The following is a 12,984-nucleotide window of genomic DNA, read 5'->3' as shown; positions in this document are numbered from 1 at the left end:
CCTCCCCTTTGGCAACTGCCAGTTCATTTTCTGTATTTATGAGTCTGGTCATTTTTTTTTTTTTTTTTTTTTTTTTACATTCCATGTGTAAATAAAATCATATGGTATTTGCCTTTGTCTGACTTATTTCACTGAGCATAATACCCTCTAGGTTCATCCATGTTGTTGCAAATGGCAATATCTTATTCATTTTCTGGCTGAGTAATATTCTATATGTATACATACCACATCTTCTTTATCCATTCATCTATCAATAGGCACTTAGGGTGCTTCTATATCTTGGCTATTGTAAATAATGCTGCAATAAACACAGGGGAGCATGTATGTTTTAAAAATCTGTGTTTCCATTTTGTATGGGTAAATACCCAGTAGTGGAATTACTGGATTATATCGTACTTCTATTTTTAATTTGGTTTGAGAATTTCCATACTGTTCTCCAAAGTGGTAGCACCAATTTCTACTAATTAGCACCAATTAGCACTAATTCCTACTAACATTGCATGAAGGTTCCTTTTTCTCCATACCCTTGCTAACACTTGTTATTTCTTGTCTTTCAGACAGTGGCCATTCTGACTTGTGTGAGGTGATAACTCATTGTGCTTTTAATTTGCATTTATTTCCCTGATGATTAGTGATGTTGAAGATCTTTTCATGTATATGTTGGCCATCTCGAGTCTTCTCTGGAAAAAAAAAAGGTCTATTCATGTCCTCTGCCCATTTCGTAATTGGTTTGATTTTTTTGTTTGTTTGTTTTTTGTTTTTTGTTTTTTTTTTTTTGGTATTGCATTGTAGAAGTTCGTTATATATTTTGGATATTAACCTCTTACTGGCTATGCCATTTGCAAATATCTTCTCCTATTCAGTAGTTTGCCTTTTTGTTTTGTTGATGGTTTCCTTTGCTGTGAAAAAACTTTTTAGTTTGGTTCAGTAACAATAGTTTACTTTTTATTTTGTTTTCCTGGCCTGAGGAGACATACCATAAATATGTCACTAATGTTGATGTCCAAGAGATTAGTGCTTATGTTTTCTTTTAGGAGTTTCAGGTCTTACATTTAGGTCATTAATCAATTTTGAATTTATTTTTGTGTATGGTGTAAGTGGTCTAGTTTTCTCAACACCATTTATTGAAAAGACTGTCCTTTCCCTGTTGTATAGTCTTTCCTCTTTTGTCATAAATTGACCATGTAAGCTTGGGCTTATTCACTGATCTGTGTCTTTTTTTTGTGCCAGTACCATACTGTTTTGATTACTACAGCTTTGTAGTGTATCTTGAAATATAGGATTGTGATACCCCCAGTTTTGTTCTTCTTTCTCAAGATTGCTGTGGTTACTTGGAATCTTCCACACAAACTGTAGGATTATTTGTTCTAGTTCTGTGAAAAATTCAACTGGAATTTTAGTAAGTGTTGCACCAAATCTGTAGATTGCCTTCGGCAGTATCGACATTTTAACAATATGAATTCTTCTAATCCATGAGCCTGGAATGTCTTTCCATTTGTGTCATCTTCAATTTCTTTCATCAATGTCTTACAGATTTCAGAGTATAGGTCTTTCACCTCCTTGGTTAAATTTATTTCTAAGTATTTTATTTCCTTTCCAATATCTTTATTCATTTATTATTTCCATATACATCCCTAATCTCTCAAACTTTGTTCATGAGACTATACTAGAGGTAACCTAGAAATAACATATTGTGTCATTACTGATATGTGTCAATTATTTAGAACACTATTTGGCACACAGAAAGCACTCACTAAATGTGTAAGGAAGGAAGGAAGGAAGGAAGGAATGCATAAATTTTACAAGAGACAAAGTATTTTTCCAAGTGTTTAACAAATTTTCAGTCTTATAAAAAAATAGAGTGTTTCTGGTGATGCCCACCTTTGTACTAATATATTCTAAATCTGCCATAATCAATGTATATAAAGTGCACACACACACACACACACACACACACACACACACACACACACTGACTTACCCTGGATTAAGCACTTTTTATGATAAGTAAGTCTAAGCTCTGGCTTTGCCTCTGATTCATGTTTAGGTAGACATTTTTCTAACCATTTAATGAAATTCACAAATGTATTAATTAATATGTACTTTGGAGTGGATAACGTTCTTAGCTTTAGGAAATTAAAAGCAAAATATCTATTTTCCCCTATGAGCAAGAGTTGAGATTTGACCTTTAATATAGAACAACATTTTACTTTCAAAAAGTGATTATTTAATTTAGAAATGTTCAGCCTTACAGAGGAAATGCTCAGATGGTTTGCAATAGAAAATACACAATCAAAAAATATATGAAAAATGTGTAGCCACAGGAGTAATTTCAAGTGTAAAATTAAAAAATCATATAAAATTGATGAAAGTCACAAAAATGACTTTCAGATTCTTCCACATACTACTGATAAGAACAAAAGTGCTTTTCTGGAGGGTAAGAGGTCATTTATATCAAAAGCCTTAAATATTTATACACTATTTGGCCAAGAAATGATACTTATAGAAATATATAATGATAAAATAATCATGATTGTTTACAAAATTTTATGCACTTGCAGGCTCAATTCATTGACATTTCTGAGTGAAGAATTGGAAATGACTCTTCTGGCCAAATGATATAACATTAAGCGGATAAATCGGGCTACATTTACTCAAGAGCAAACTTTACAATGAAAAAATATTATAGAGGCAGAGACACAGAGAATAATATCCAAGCTAGGTAGTTCTGAAAGGACACAAATCTGTGAAAAGCACCTGTTCAGTACAATGACTTTTGGGGAAAATTAGAATATAAACATATGAATATGTATATATGAGAAAAAAATACACAAGACTAAACATCTTTGCTCTTTAGAGAGCTGCAACTGCTGCATGTAAAAATGAGATAGTTGTACTTCCCTATAGTCATTTTAGTGTCCACAGGAAATATTGCCACTAATAAATATTTATCACTCAAAATAGCATTCATAAGAGATAATCATAACACCGCCAAACTCCAACTAACATATACTTATATATTTAAAATTTTTTTTTCAGTTTATTTATTTATTTTGAGAGAGAGAGAGCACGAACAGAGGAGGGGCAGAGAGATAGAGAGAAAGAATCCCAAGCAGGCTCCACACCATCAGAGTAGAGCCCAGTGTGGGGCTCAAACTCACGAACTGTGAGATCATGACCTAAGTGCAGATCAAGAGTCAGATGCTTGGGGCGCCTGGGTGGCACAGTCGGTTAAGCGTCCAACTTCAGCCAGGTCACGATCTCACGGTCCTTGAGTTCGAGCCCCGCGTCAGGCTCTGGGCTGATGGCTCGGAGCCTGGAGCCTGTTTCCGATTCTGTGTCTCCCTCTCTCTCTGCCCCTCCCCCGTTCATGCTCTGTCTCTCTCTGTCCCAAAAATAAATAAAAACGTGGAAAAAAAAATAGTTTAAAGAGTCAGATGCTTAACCTACTGAGCCACCCAGGGGCCCCATACACTCATACATTTTATGCAACATTTGTTATACTGTGTTTAATTGTATATTTCTATATAATGTTTTTAGCTAATGAAACTCCCGCTTCAGAACAACTAAAATGGATATGGTTCATATTTGTAAGGAAAATTTAAATGCTTTGTTCCATTCTTTGAATAGTGTTCTTAGCATCATATTTTTATGAAGATATTCTTATATTAGTACAAAAGTTCCATAAAAAGGAACAGAGAATTTCATTTAAATATGAACAATGATTTAGAAAACAAAGACAATTGAGAATAAAAGATTCATGTTTGGCTTCATTTAACATGCTTGTATGTATCTGAGATGTAGAGTCTCAATTGAGGTACAAAATATATAGAAGAAAGCACTTCATATACTAATGCAAGTTTCAAGAGGGGCCCAGGAAATTTTAGTTCTAAAGGATAAGGCAGTTTCTCCATTGATCAAGATTTCCCGCCAGAGCACAAATAATGCTCTAAATAGATAGAGGCTAATTTAATAAAGATCTACATGGGTTATTGATGTAATATCATTAGTTAAGGTTCAATTACAAACATTTCCAAACTTTATGAAGTTTCTTTGTGTCTCTTGTGGGAAAGTAGACCTTTGGGCTCCTCTTCCAGACACTGAATTTTTATTTTTTTCAGACACTGAATTTTTAAATTATCTACATATTCCTCCAGGCAATGTCCTAGGTTAAGAAGATAGAAGTGTTGTGTAAAACCACATGACAACATCTGAGACCATTTGTGACCCTGCAATTGGACGAAGGACCTGCATGTGAAATCCGTAAGTAACCTTTTCTCCACGTTTTCACAATATTTACTTGAAGAGAATTTACTTCCATCAACAGTTCCAGTCAACCACCAATTGCAAGAAAAACGTGTGGGGGATGTACAGTCTCACTTGCAATATTACCACTAACATTACCCTTTCCCTGAAGCTGCTGCTACTCAGCAGCCCTGAATCCCTTATGTCCTAGGTCTCAGGTTAAGTATTTTAAAAAAAAAATTTTTTTTAACGTTTATTTATTTTTGAGACAGGGAGAGACAGAGCCTGAGCAGGGGAGGGGCAGAGAGAGAGAGGCAGACACAGAATCCAAAGCAGGCTCCAGGCTCTGAGCTGTCAGTACAGAGCCCGACGTGGGGGTCCAACTCACGGACCAGGAGATCATGACCTGAGCTGAAGTCTGACGCTTAACCAACTGAGCCACCCAGGGGCCCTGGTTTTCTTGACGTTTTGAAAGAACCCTGCTTTAGCTGGCAGTGCTATAACCTGTGTGTGAAGTCAGTTATTCCAAGTTTGCCTTACTTGTTCTCCTTTTCTTACCAGAGACATCTCCTAGAATGCAGCCTGACCTTTGATACCTAATTTCTGTAAATTCATTTAACTTGTTTTCATCTAGCCACCCACTTCACTTATAACCTGTGTGGTTAACTATATAAACATATTAAGATGCACTAAAAAATAAAAAGAACTTACATCCTTTATCAAAAACTGAAAAATAAACTATGGTCCCTTTTCCACAATGCTGGTGAATTTTATATTTGTGTTTCTATTTTTTCCTTGCATACCAAATATACTGTAAACCAGAGTTCAGTTTTTTTTTATCATTATTATAGATGTCATAGATGTCAACGCCTGTAAACGTGTTACATCTTCTGGTATGGCTTATCATCACCTGATGTATTTGGGGTGCAGATTCAATTTTAAGCAGATTTGAGCTTTTCTTCTCTTTAAAAAAAATTTTTTTTTAATGTGTGTTTATTTTTGAGAGACAGACAGAGCATGGGCAGGGGAGGGGCAGAGAGGGAGACACAGAATCCAAAGCAGGCTCTAGGCTCTGACCTGTCAGCACAGAGCCCAATGCGGGGCTTGAACTCACGAACCACAAGATCATGACCTGAGCTGAGGTTGGACAGTCACCTACCTCAGCCACCCAGGCACCCCGCAGATTTGAGTTTCTCAACAGTAGCTGTGAAAATACCTGGGGAGGCTTCTCATACACTTCCTAAGACATCACTCCTCTTCCAGGAGGCATTCTACCCTGTTTTTGTCTCTATTAAAATACGGTACCCAGACTTTTTTTTTATAATTTTTTTTTCATGTTTGTTTATTTTTGAGACAGAGACAGAGCACGAGCAGGGGAGGGGCAGAGAGAGAGGGAGAAACAGAATCCGAAGCAGGCTCCAGGCTCTGAGCTGTCAGCACAGAGCCCGACACGGGGCTCGAACCCACGAACTGTGAGATCATGACCTTAGCTGAAGTCAGACACTCAACCGACTGAGCCACCCAGGCGCCCCAATACGGTACCCAGACTTAAGTGCAGTGCTACAGATGTATTAGGATGAGACCAGAGTCCAGGGAAACTGTTGTCTTCCTTGATCTGCCAACACAGAACTACCTTTGGGGTTGGCCGTATCAGGCAAGCAGCTAAAAACCAGGGCCTCCTCGGTAACTATTATTACACCAGGCCTCCTAAATCCTACACGTGTACAATTGATTTCTTTGAGCCTGACCTTAGGACGTTATCTTTATGTTTCACCACCCTCTCCAAAAAAGCCTCACCTCTCCCCAGTCTTCATCTCTATCTAAATTTGGCTTCAGAGACATCACCTCTATGCGAAATTTTATGTTGTTTTTTTTAACTTCTGTACAACTTTATTGTCTACTTACCCTATGAGAATGAAAACACCACAAGAGAGAAGCTTTTGTCTCATTCACCCAGGATATTGCCTGGGATATAATGAAGAGCCAACAAATATCTGTTAGATGGATGTGTCAGTCTTCGTTAAGTTCTACCTTCTTCAATTCTGGAGAAATTGCTTAGATGCAAATATTGTCAATCTAACATATCACCCAATTCTCTGAGGCAGCACCTACTGAAAATTTGGTAAGGATGCCTTTCAAGCCTTCACCCAAGTTACACAGGTCCACTGCTCATCAAATTCTGTTTAGGATACAACGAGAAGCACCAAGTACAGAATCCTGTATGTTATTGAATTCCTTTCAGAAAGACAATAAGCCTTAATTAGCACATTTTGGGAAAGGGCATGCCAATGCTCCTCCCTACTTTCCTGCATAATTTGGCCCATGAGTCCTGATCAAAAATCGAAATGCCATTAGAAAGATCAAAGTCAATGATAACATTTCCCTGAATTATCAGTCTAGAGATGAAATCAACAAGGAAAGGAGACCTCGGTTGTGTTAGAGACCCCCTCTCTAAAAGAGACCTGTGACCACCACTTTGTCTTTTCCTCTTTTCATTGCACAAACATGGCAATTCTTTGAGGACTGGCGTTGAGATCAGCAGTTTCACCAGTTGCTTCTGGAATTCATCACCTTTGTGAAAACTGGTCATTTGCTTCCTGTTCTCCGGTGCGAGGCCTACTCTTGGTAATTTCTAATGGTCGGGGACAGTCGTTTTATGAGCACGATCCTCTTAGCGAGCAGGAATATAAACTGCCTACTTCCATTCGCTGGCAGACATGGCTTTCCAGTTTGAACATCACTCTCTTGTGTGCATGAAGATAAAATTAACACAGGAACCGGGTGGCTATGTGTTCCACCTGACAGCTGTTAGGTGCTCTAAACAATGGGCCCCTCACACACTTTCTTCCTCGTGCTCTAAAAATAGCCTGGCTGTCTAACTCTTACAGGTTTTGCAAGCTTCGAGCAGCTGTTCAGCTCTTCCTGCATTTATTCTTGTAGATGACTGTTACGCGCTCTCGCTTTCCTTTGTCTTTTTAACCATTTGCTTTTCTCCTCCTCTCCACAGCCAAGGTTATCTTGGCAACTTCTCCAAGCAGCCCCCCTAGTATCTTTAGATGCCTCTCCCTTTTCTTCCTCTTGGAGATAAGTTATCATCATAATGTCAGAATTTCCTCTAGGGGATCTTTCCTTAACTCTTGGGTTTTCCTTTCCTGTTAGACTTTCTATCTAGGTACACGCAACAAACACCATTTCTCTTGTTTTCTACTGAAGCCTCGGTGTTTAATTTATTTCCTGGCACACAATAGGCACGCAACAAACATTTATTTAATGAATGATAAACATTTTCTGCAATTCCTTAATTTTGACTTCTGAAATGTAAGGCATACACCTGACTATGTCCTTGTACTCTTCCTGGTCTTTGAGAGATAGTTAACAGGCACTTTCTTTTAGTGTTACCATGAATCCTTCCTTACCAACCAAGTTTCTGTTTTTGTGTTTGTTTTTCTTTTAGCGAGTCACTTATAACTTAAACAGTAGTACTCGATTCGGCTTTCATGGTCTTCAGGGGTATTGCTTATTGATGGACAATGAAGATGATCCATGGATATACATACACATTTATGGTAAGATATATATTAATATATTACATGGCATACATAATATATAGTGGCAGATAAACCGTCATCACAAATATCTGAACATACAGTTTTATACACATTCTGTGTATTTAGTGTTCAGGATTCTTGTCTTATTGCAAAGAATTCATATGGAACTACCTTGCTGTACAAAAAAAAAAAAAAAATTTTAGTGACAGCGATGAGGATTTGGGGTGGGGAGGCTTTGGGGAGCCTTGATTCTCCACCCACCTCTGGGCACCTGCAGACGTGGGCCAGGCAGCTAGCCTTGTGAGGGAGTGGGGAGCCGAGGCTGCCCTGAGTCCCTGTGGACACTTGCACACACAGGCCCAAAAAATAATTTTAAGAAGAAATTAGTAGAGTGGGTTTAATGAACTTTTTGCATGCCCATCTTCAGTCTGATGTTAGAGATACCCAACTACTCTGAAAGGAATGTCTGACATGTATGAAAGCGTTATATTCAAAACATGACACAAATATTTACTTACCTTTGTTGGTATTAGAAATCAGCCTATTTATAATTTCCTTCCACTGTGGGCATCTACAAACATTTTCTATCTTAAAAAAGTTGAGAACCAGCAAATAACAGAAAAGTACAAGCGCTGAATTACAGATCTTGGAAGAAAATCAGCCAATTTATATATCATCTTGATTTTAGGGAGAGTTCATCCAAGGCACATGTACTTTTGTAAGAGACTGCGGGACATGGAATGCTAACAATCTTCATTGTCAGTGAACTTCCTAAACTTGTGTCTGAATGTCTCAGGCCTCACTTTCAGCTCATTTCCTCTTATTGAGCAGAGGCAGGACAGCTGGCCAGCATCTAGCATCTGCACTGTCCTCAGTCTTCCCTAACTGAGTTACGGACCACGCTTCTGAAATGGGAGAAGGCCAATTTGAAACAAAAGTAAAAACTCTCAAAAAAAAAAAAATCTTGTGGGAAATAACATTTTTAACTGAACTTTGAATGGGCCTATAGATTAGGTCAGGGGACGGGCCAAAACACTGAAGTGCTGTCCCTTGAACAATTCAGATTCATTCTTAGATAGTATTACAGGGTCATAAAACACCAGGCTTGGAAATTAAAGATGTTTATGTCTCATCAGAAAGTCTTTGACTGTAACTCTCTGGCATACTGCCAAAAGGGCAGCTCTTTGGGGGAAAACCCTATGCCAAAGGCCAAAGAGGCAGCTGTGTTATTCAGCTCCTGAGAGCTTCCAACTCAGCACCCACACAAGCTCAATTATGAGCAAATTAAAGGGATCCAGACTGAACATAGTAATTCTGGTAATTTAAATAAATAGAGGAAAGTCTACAATTAGTAGGAAAAGACTGATTTTCTGGAAAACCCAGAAAATGACACCCTAACCCCTTTGAATAAGCATAGTTACATCCAATTATTTAAAAATAAATTTCCTTTTATTCATCATTTTAATCATTCTGATCTGACTTAAAAGTGGCCACATGCATGCCAGCAAAAGTATTCCCCAAATAGAGGCAGAATAGCCTCAAAAAAAAAAAAAATCTATACTGGCTATATAGGACTTAATGACATTGAGTAGAATTGTAATCACAGTTTTATATCTACATTTTAGAGCACATAGATAATGTACAATTCATGTCTACCTTTTTTAGTGCAGAGAAAAACTGAAAGTAATTCAGAAAGAACAGAGATTGAATATTGGGGAATCTATTAATATAACTCACTATGTTAATAGAATAAAGAACAAAATACACATGGTCGTTCTGTATAGATCTTTAAAAATCACTTAATAAAATTAAACATCAGCTACGGATTAAACAAAATGAGCAAATGAACTTTTTAAGAAGCTAGGAATACGAGGAAATTTATTTAACTTGATAAAAACATTTCTTCTATCAGGAAGCATCAGCAAAGTCATAATTAATGGACACAGGCATGTAGTATGCACGTACACAGTGGAAGCATTCTTGTTTAACGTTTAAGTTCATTTTGATAAGCTGATCTAAATAAAGTTCATGTGGAAGAATAAATATATATGAGGAGCCAAACTGATTTTACCAAAGAAGAAAAATCAGAGGAAGTTTTTCCTAATAAGTTATCAGAATACAACGAAATAGCATGATAACATAAACAAGGTGACACTGGCATGGAATAAATATGTCAATAGAATATGTCTAGAAACTGACCCATGTATGCAAGGAAACTTAGTATTCAATGTTATTACATTCTGAATTAATGGGGACAGGATGTAACAGTCAATACATGTCATGAATAATTCACCTATTATCACAAATAAACATTTTTCTGCCTCATTCACTGTGGATAAATATATTACAGATTGGTAAACATTTTTAAAAAAGCCTTTAGGGCACCTGGGTGGCTCAGTCAGTTAAGCGTCTGGCTCTTGATTTCGTCTCAGGTCAAATGCTTCATGAGTTCAAGCCTCCCATAGGGCTCTGTGCTGACAGTATGGAGCCTGCTTGGGATTCTCTCACTCCCGCTCTCTCTCTGCCCCTCCCTGTTTGCTCACTCGCTCTCTCTCTCTCAAACTAAATAAATAAACTTAAAAAAAAAAAAGCCTTTAAAAGTACAAGAAGAAAACAATGTGGCAAGTATAAAGCCTAAAGGTCATGAAAATGGAAATTTTTTCTCTGAGACTAAAATGTTTTTTATTGTAAAGGATATCACAATCAAACTAAGAAGGCAAATAACAGACTGCAAGAAATTCTTTGCAACATACATAACAACTTTCTAAAGATAAAAAAAAATTAAGAAATGGAAATATTTTTGGCAAAGGATATACATAGGTATAATCATAGAATATAAAAGACAAAAGGACCCTCCAAAAAAAGCCCCAAACCAAAAAAACTCCCCAAACTCTCAATCCCAACTTCAGTCAAAAAGGGAAAAGTAAATTGTCAATTCAGATGCACTCATAAAACACAATACAACTATTATAAAGAAACACAACACACAACACACACACACACACATACATGGATGATGCAGCGAACAGAATGCTGCGTATACATAGCAAACTATTTTTAAATCATGTTTGTATCTGGAGATGAGGTGGCTTCTTTCTCATAAGAGTTGTCTGTCTTTTGAAACGTAAGTGAAGTAAATGGAACTCACTCACCTTTAAAATAACTTGAACATAATATGCAAGTTAAAATACTAGCTTAGACTCAACAGCAAAAATGAAATAAAAACAAAGAAGGTACTAATGGGGACTGTCAGCCTTCAAAGATTCCTGCAGACTTTGTCAAGGAGAACTAACCAACAAAAATTACAAGATAAATAAAAGGTTTTCTCTTTTTAATTTTGTACCATAAGAAATTGCCATTTTTCCAGGTCCAAAAGAGCCAAATAGCATTAATTGGAGATTCAGCCTTAAAACCTTAGGATTGATTGATTATGTATTTTTCACTTTGGAAGATTGGACCTCGATCCTGCTATCCTACAAGGAGAGCCAGCAACTTTTTTAGTAAATATATTAATTCCTTACTTTGGCCCAGTGCTATTTATAAAAAACTAAACAACATTCTTTTCACCTAATCAAACAGGAAAGACACTTCCAAATGTTTACCATTCTGATATCATCTGAGTTTATTCACTAAGAAAACCAACACATCTATTGAGCTCATTCAATTGTTCTGGGGAGAGGGCTCAGAAAGCCTCTAGAATGTTGACCCTTGGAGCCCTCTGCAAGAGTCTTAGCTTTAAATTGGCATTTACTGGAAGAGATCAAGCTTTGATGGTATATGAAATAGTTTTTTTTTTTTTTAACCATATTTTACTACTTCTGCTGTGTGGTGCATTTAAGCCAATGTTTTGGCACTTAGGTCCTGAAGTAAATAGCTCATGACCTCTGCCCAATTATGTAAACTGAACAAACAGTACTGCTATTTTCATTTATGGTATAATTACAGTAGAATGCAATGAGTGACCGCCATACATATTTTCGAAGGGCTATTTCAATTTAAAAAAGAAAACTTCTCAAAGTTTTCAGTAATAAAAAATATACGCAGAAATACCGTTTCTGGCTATGACATTCATTTTCCCCATGGAGAAATTAGAAAGATACAATAAAAATACTTATCAAGCATTTTATAAAAATCAAGTTTTCCTCAAATTATTAATAATAACCTTGGTCACTGTCACACATTATTCCTTTGGTTTGTCAAAGGTTCACCCTCAAGAAAATCCCCTATTCCGGCCAGTGCTCAGGATTTCTATCCCTCTCTCACTGTAGGTGGTTAGAACAAATGTATCCTAGTGACCTAGTTAATTTATAGAAAATGGAATCAATTTCCCTTGTTTCATCCTGACTGAACGTTTTTTCTGGACTTACCTGTGTAACAGATAAGCACTATTTATCAGATGGCTTGGTGGAGCACAAAGTTTTGATTATTTTATACTCTTATCGCTACTAATGAAATATGCAATATGCCTCAAAAAAATTTGCAAAGCATGGCCTGCGAGCACCCAGCAGCAATGAATATTTCCTGAGGATTTATTTTGCACGGACACCCTTCTCTCAGAATCGTTTCTCTCCAAGTGCCTATGAGGGCACAGCAATGTTCTTGGGTGTCTGAGCTGTCTTCCGGGTTCCCACATCCTAGGACCTGGAGAACACAATTTGCAGGGGCCCTTGCTCTGCCCTAGCACCCAAAAGTCACCCAGAAATTCCCTGCAGAGCTCGGAAACTCAATGAGGTTGTGCAGGCATGGACCCAAGGTACCCTGACACCCTCGATCTGGCAAACCCAGAGACCCTTTTTTCCCTTCAGTGTTAACAGTGTCTGGAGATGGGCATTTAAAGAGATAAGGCTTCCTCATTGCTGCTATCCCTAGCCACTGTACATGGAGATGGGCAACCCTTTAGAGGATTCATTTAACCACACTATCTTCCCAGACCCTGCAACAGGTGCATACGTGAGAAATGCAAAGGCTCTGGCGGAAGTGAGAGTACAAATACAGAGGCAGGTGACTTACTGGTGCCTATGGTATTCTGACCATCTGGAAGGAATAATCCTATTGTTCTGACCTCTATGAACCACTTTATAAAAAATATCATTTCTCTCTCTCTTTTAAAAAGGGGTAATTACAATTAGATGGTGAGAGGAGACAGGGAGATGGGATGACCACTAGCCCCTCCTCCAGGCTTCAGCAGACT

At 37.5% G+C, this 12,984-nt stretch overlaps 1 protein-coding gene across 5 annotated transcripts in view; it reads right to left on the bottom strand.

Moving 5' to 3' along the window:
- The window catches only part of PARD3B (par-3 family cell polarity regulator beta), a 1,009,985-nt gene that overhangs the window by 371,557 nt on the left and 625,444 nt on the right, over window positions 1-12,984 (bottom strand). The gene's annotated exons all lie outside the window — the stretch shown is intronic.

Source organism: Puma concolor, chromosome C1 (genome assembly GCF_028749965.1).
Source record: "Puma concolor isolate L17-30 chromosome C1, mPumCon1.1.hap2, whole genome shotgun sequence".
In the NCBI taxonomy this organism is placed as follows: Eukaryota; Metazoa; Chordata; class Mammalia; order Carnivora; family Felidae; genus Puma; species Puma concolor.
This window is presented reverse-complemented; position numbering and strand designations above follow the sequence as displayed.